This window comes from Nothoprocta perdicaria, unplaced genomic scaffold, assembly GCF_003342845.1.
Source record: "Nothoprocta perdicaria isolate Ctin4 unplaced genomic scaffold, notPer1 scaffold_135, whole genome shotgun sequence".
Lineage (NCBI taxonomy): Eukaryota > Metazoa > Chordata > Aves > Tinamiformes > Tinamidae > Nothoprocta > Nothoprocta perdicaria.
Window position 1 is genome coordinate 118,219 of NW_020454483.1, and position 6,464 is coordinate 124,682.

General features: G+C 39.4%; 1 long non-coding RNA gene across 2 annotated transcripts in view; it reads left to right on the forward strand.

The window, feature by feature from the left end:
* The first annotated feature begins 2,442 nt into the window (after window positions 1-2,442).
* LOC112942851 overlaps window positions 2,443-6,464 on the forward strand; it is a 10,432-nt gene continuing 6,410 nt past the window's right edge. Inside the window, exons 1-2 of one of the 2 annotated variants that reach the window (XR_003248466.1) lie at window positions 2,443-2,537; window positions 5,016-5,083. This is a non-coding gene — a long non-coding RNA (uncharacterized LOC112942851). Of the gene's footprint in view, window positions 2,538-4,919; window positions 5,084-6,464 lie in introns of those variants that run through there. The other variant, XR_003248465.1, reaches the window with a different exon arrangement.

A 6,464-nucleotide genomic window follows, 5' to 3' on the forward strand; every position in this document is an offset into this window, starting at 1 on the left:
TTTTTCTTTTAATCTGTGTTATTCCAAACACCACTTATCTCTACACTTTTCTGTTTCTTTGGGAGACAAAGTGAAATAGGACAACAATGTTTAAAATAAAAGGTCTATGTAAATATTTCGGTTATTTTAAAGGCCCTTTATCTGGCTTGAGGACCTTCTTGTTTCTTAAGTATTTACTTTCTGGACAGTGTGTGCCAGTGAGGCCTATATAAGTAGAGCCAAACCAGTGTATCTGGAATAGTAATCAGCCGCAGTACTGTATTTGTGTCTTTTCCAAAAAAACAAGTCTGTTGCTTCCATTGCCAAGATCTGGCAGGTAGCTTTGAAGATATTAATGTCCCTCGTGATTGTTGTTATTGGTGTTTTTTTTTTTTTTCCTTGCTACCCCTAATCTATTACATTTCACATGGCTAAATAGTCTGAATTTACTTAACAGAGCGGACCAGCTTGTGAGCTGTTGTGATCTGATGGCATACTTGTTTATAACGTTAAGTTCTGCAAGTACTGGGGGAACACAGACCTTTAAAGTACTCAAGGGATCAAAATTAGCCATCCTTTCAGGAGCAGACTATCAGTCATGTGAAGGTTGTAAGTCCTGCCAGCACGGTAATGTACTTGCTGGGAGTTGACTCAGTTGCCGCTGATGAAGGTAGAGTTTAAACTCCTGGCAAGTTTACGGTGCTAGTTCTTCATTTCTAATTTGCTTTGATCAACTAACACTGTTGCCAGGATGARGTCAGGTAGTTCTTATCATCATCTATTCTTCTTAATTTGATGGCTGGTCACCAACTTTATTTTAAATGCTCCAGAAAGAGTATAAAAACTTTTACATGATAGGTACAGAGTGTGGGGGGAAAAATGATGAAGTCATAGTCTTTGAATCCTAGCTGAAAAAAAAAAAAAAAAAATCCAGTGACCTGTGTTCTGCTTCTTGTTAAAATCTAAGATGAACAAATAAATATGCACTGAGCCAGTAATAGGTCTGTGCAAGTGCTAGGAATTCCTTTCCTATTTGAGCATACTTTCTTGCATGACTTCTTAATGTGGTGGATAGAGACTTTGGTCTCCTTCTAGAAGCTTGTGTGAAAGTGTACTTCCTAGGTCCCAGGAAGATTCATCTGTGGCTACTTGCTTAATAGTTAAGTGAATAGTTTACCAAAACAACTGGAGATATACCAGCTGTTTTTTGTTTGTTTGTTTTGAAAAATGTAGATTTCTGGGTACTTTTCCACCAAAATTTGCATATTGAAATTATTAAAGATTATACTTTAAAACTTCYGAAGATTCATCTTCTAATATGTATGTCTGGAACTTCGGGCAGAACTATAATGTCTGTTCTTTTAAAATCTCATTTGTTTGTTTATTTTCCTTCCCTGAATGTGACTGAATTCTTTGTAACTTGTTGCTTGCTCTCTCTCAGAGCCCTAACAGGTGTACTAATTGGCCTTCATTTTCCTGACCACCCCCACCTGGGACTTGCACTCTGTCCCTATGGGCTTCAGAGCTGCTCATGTCCTTGCTGTGGCTGCTTGCTTGGGTTGTGTTGTAGGAAAGTATGTCCTCAGTCCTGTCATGATTTGTTGGCTGGATTTTCTGGATTCMCCTAGACCTGCCTTGTTTTTTCCAACTTGCAGGGTGGCAGTAATGGTAATAGGATGGACTGGGTAAGGCCCTGATRATGAAAGAAGGGATAGCCCTGCCATTGTCACCCTTTGCCTTGGGAAGCAGTCTGTCCTTGCTACATCCTGACAATCCCGCCTTTTTTTCCTTTCCAAATAAGTTCTAGGTAGCTGATGGTTATGTTTGCTTTACATTTGATATAAACCACTGTATTATCTTTGTGGTGTAGGATGCTTTCTGGTATAGAATGGTAGACAGGTGTCTTGAGAACACATTCTGAGAGYCCCATCTGGGTGTAGATGATCCATCAAATGGATGTTAGTGGSAAATATAACCTTTCCCATAACACGATGGAAACTGCAAAGTGAAGGGGTCATTTGGCAAGTGCAATTTGCCAATGACCTGTCACAGATCTCATTTGTAAAATAATTTGGCCTTTGAGAACTTCTAAAAGCAATATTTTTTTCTGTAGATGTTTTTATTGAGTCATAAAAGTGACATTTTTTCCCCCCTATATTTCTGAGCTTCAGTTATATCTTTGAATTTCCTGTTATGGAGAGAGAAAAAAAAGAAAAAAAAAACAGAAAGAGCACACTTGCATTTTGATAGTCTGCTTTTTTGCTCCTGATACATTCCAGTTTTGCGCCTGTATCACAAATGAGATATTGCAGTAACTAATGAAAAAGACCTGAATCAGTGTTTCTCAACWACATAAATATTGAATGAAGAAACAGAATTACTGAAAGCTAGAGCAGTTGTTTTTAAGAGACTCTTGTTTATCAGGACAGATTCATCTAATTTCAGGACTTGKGTTAGGTTTACTTTCCAAGTAAGGATCTAAGCATCTAAAGGAGAGGCAAGTGCGATGAAGATTCTTCATTTCCCTTGGGCATCCAAGGCACCTTCCTTAGGTGTAGGTGAGTGGTATTTTAATTACTTTAATTACTATTGTGTCAGCAACATCTCTAACAAAATGCTACATGCATCAGTGTAAGTCTAGATGGAATGTATTCTTACAGTTTGTTTATTTATACTATTCATCACTACAATGATGGTATCTGTGTAGGTACTGGAAACTGTAATTTATCTCTCAAAGATAATTATATAGGGAAASTGTGAAGGATAAGGAAGATAATTTGGAGAGAGAAAGAGCATTACAGATACCAAATTTTGTTCTGTGATGCCAGAAGTTTGTTTAAATCCTGAGAGAAATTGGCTAGACTTGGGACAACTTTTTTTTTTTTTTTTTTAAAAGGAAGTTTCTTGAGGAGAGGAAGAGTATTGAACTGGGAATCAATCTGGGAACAGGAAAATTAGAGCAAGAGCTCCACCATCTTTCTCCATAACRAAAGAGGAGATAAGTTGTTTGATTACTTGGCTATGAGAAGATTTTTAGTGTGGTTGATTTATATTGTCTGGTCAGTTATTCCTTAAACTATGATTGTCCTTGCTATGGAGATGTGTAAGTGAGACTACCCACCTACTAGCAATGTGAGATGATATTTTAAGATATATTAAGCTCTTTCAGGAAATTCCTGCGAAAAGTAATCTGCCCCAAACTATCTCAATATTCTGATAATTCAAGATGTCCTAGCATAAATCTCAGTTATAGATATGGGTATCTAATATTGCAGAACCAATTGTTTTCCAGTATTTTTTCCTGGTGAAAATATTTAATCAGGAAGCCTAATGCTATCTTCAACAATTCATATAATAGTAGTTTTTCACTGCCAAATGCCTTAGGGCAGCATTGTAGGTGTGCCTGAAAGCTCTGCTCAGATGTGGGAGCAAAGAGAGGAAAACCCGCTGGTTTCTAAGGTTCTTGCACTATGGTCCACAGATACAAGTTATTCACTTAATGACAACCTACTTTCTGTGTGCAACAACTAGGAGGCATTAAAGCACAACTGAAACTATGTGGAATGCTTTTCTTAGGCTCCTGTTGATTTGTGTGATCTCATCTGGAAGAGTATTCCAATCATGGGATAATGTTCTTGAAGCTGTGATGTGTTTTGTGCAGTGTTTGAGGATCCTGCCCTGTGTGAAGACCATCCATGTTTAAATGAAGGATGCTTCTAAAAGCAATGTGTGTGACCCAGTAGGAAGTAGGAAAGAAATGTCTGAAACTTTTAGCTTACAAACTGAGATGACAATCAGCACTCCAGCTAGAACCTACTCAACTGACAATGGATTTTAAAGATAGTTTGGCCAATATAGCCCAGATTCTACCATATAATAGTGAGGCAAGAGAATGGTCCTGGACCCACAGCTTACTTCCAATATACTGCATTCTCTGTGGAAAGCAGAGTCTGGAAATGAATTCCCACCTTCTAAATTAGATAAGAAATGATGAAGAGATTAGCCTCACATCATACAGAGGCCTCTCTTCAAAATTGGTGGATGGATTAATGATAACTATTTGATGTCTGTGTTTGTGCATTGAACATGAAAAGGAGATCAAAACTGAACATGTTTAAATAGAGATATAATCAGATAGGTGCATTGGAGGGCAATATTAGAGATGAAAGAACAAAAGAATTGTGAAAGAAAAAAACTTGCAAGATGGCCTCTCTTTGCTGAATGTTACAGCAAAGCTAGCAGCAGTGCTCAAGTGCATTATACACAATATATACACCAATAAATAAAATTAAGGAAGAAAGAATAAAGACTGACGCTCTGGCTAGGACACATAGATGTGGGTTTTTTTGTGTTTGCAAATGCACCTTCCTGGTAAGGAGTTGCTTCACGTCCCCCAGGTTAGCATTCCAGAATGCCAGGTGTGTATAGGCTGTAGGCCAGGAGGAGAATCGCTGCTTTGAAGTATATGAGAAACACAACCTGTGCAAATAGGTCTGTCTACATCATCTGCTAGTCAGGTCCTTCAAGAACACTTCCATTACTGATTTGTACTTGGTAACCCTCCAGCAAAAGGTATTTACAAATGCGACAGTTTAATTATGTAACTTTGACAAATTCTTTAGAGGAAGGCTACCTCCTWACATATGTTGGGCATTTCTGAAATTCGCTAGGAAAGCCCCTACTTCAAATTTCAAGCTTTAATTTCCTGTTCCACCAGATACTTTTGATTGCGATGAACACAAATGGATGTGGTGGAACAGTATGATCTGCAAAAGATCAAGTCAAGGAACTGCAGCAAATGTGGTTAAAATATAACAAAATATTTTGGCTTAAGTTGTATTTAAAACATATCCATTCAAAACTTGCCAGAATCCCCTTTCCTTTCTCTTTTCTTGCCTATTATTTTGTATGTTTTGACATAAGCAGTGCAAAAATATAAGTAACTATTGTAGATACTCTTTTTTATTATGATTCATATTTTTAGGGCATGCAGGGGAGAGTAAATGCTTAAACTAGTCCTCTGTTCTTTTCTGTAGGGTCATGGTAGCTGCACACATTGATTGGTCTTTCCTGAAGAGATGGCTGTCTATCATCTGTCACTGAGGTCTGGACAGATTTCATATTTAATACAGGTTTATGACAAAAATGATCTTAACTTTGATTTCAGATTAGTGAAAGGTAGTGGAGAGGTATACAGTACAGCAGAATTTGATGACTTTTTTTTTTATTATTATTTGTCCTGAAATACTCTTCTCTTTATGTGCTTATGTCTTGTGCAATTAAGGATTGAATGAGGAAAACTAATTAAATGAAACAGGAATTTTAAAGGCATACCATATATAYCTTCATTGTGCTGTCAGTATAGCCATGGACTCTGCAAGCACTTAGGTCTTTATGCACTTTGTTTCTTTTATATAGGACTCTGAGATATTTTTGTTTGCTTTTTTTGTTTTGTTTTTAAACTATAGCCTTTTCTAAGTTTCATTTCATCTGCCTGGGAGGAGGGAACACAAATAACACTTTAGCACTTGCAGAGCTCTTATAATCTTTGATACTAGGAAAGCATATAAAAAAGGATAGCGGGCATCATTGCGCTCATCATATAAGCAGAAACTTTGTTAAATGACTTCCCTAATGGTTCACAGCATGTCCATAGCAGAAGTAGGAGCAGAAACCCCTGTGAGTCCAAGAATAGTTTTTGACTCTAATCAATACTGTAGTCCTGAAGATCTTTATAAGTCTACCTCTCCTTCCGGACTTCTCCGGTCTTCAAAAAGGGCAAGAAGGAGGACCCGGGCAACTACAGGCCGGTGAGCCTCACCTCCATCCCTGGAAAAGCGATGGAACAGCTCATCCTGGCTGCTGTCTCCAGAYATGTGGAGGAGAAGAAGGTGCTCAGGAGTAGCCAGCATGGATTCACCAAGGGGAAATCATGCTTGACTAATCTGATCGCCTTCTATGAATGAGCTGGATAAATGAGGGCAGAGCGGTGGATGTCATCTRTCTGGACTTGAGCAAGGCTTTTGACACCGTCCCTCACAGCATCCTCCTGGGCAAGCTCYGAAGGTGTGGGATAGATGAGTGGACAGGGAGGTGGATCAGGAATTGGCTCAGTGACGGGGTGCAGAGAGTGGTAGCCAGTGGCACTGAGTCTAGTTGGAGACCTGTAGTTAGCGGTGTCCCCCAGGGGTCAGTTCTYGGTCCGGTCCTGTTCAACTTGTTCATTAACAACCTGGATGAAGGGCTGGAGTGCTCCCTCAGCAAGTTTGCTGATGATACCAAACTGGGAGGAGTAGCTGATAGCCCTGAGGGCTGTGCTGCCATCCAGAGGGACCTGGACAGACTGGACGACTGGGCGGTGAGAAGTCTCATGAAGTTCAACAAGGGCAAGTGCAGGGTCCTGCACTTGGGGAGGAATAACCCCGGACACCAGTACAGATTAGGCGTGGACCTGCTGGAGAGCGGCCCCGCAGAGAGGGACCTGG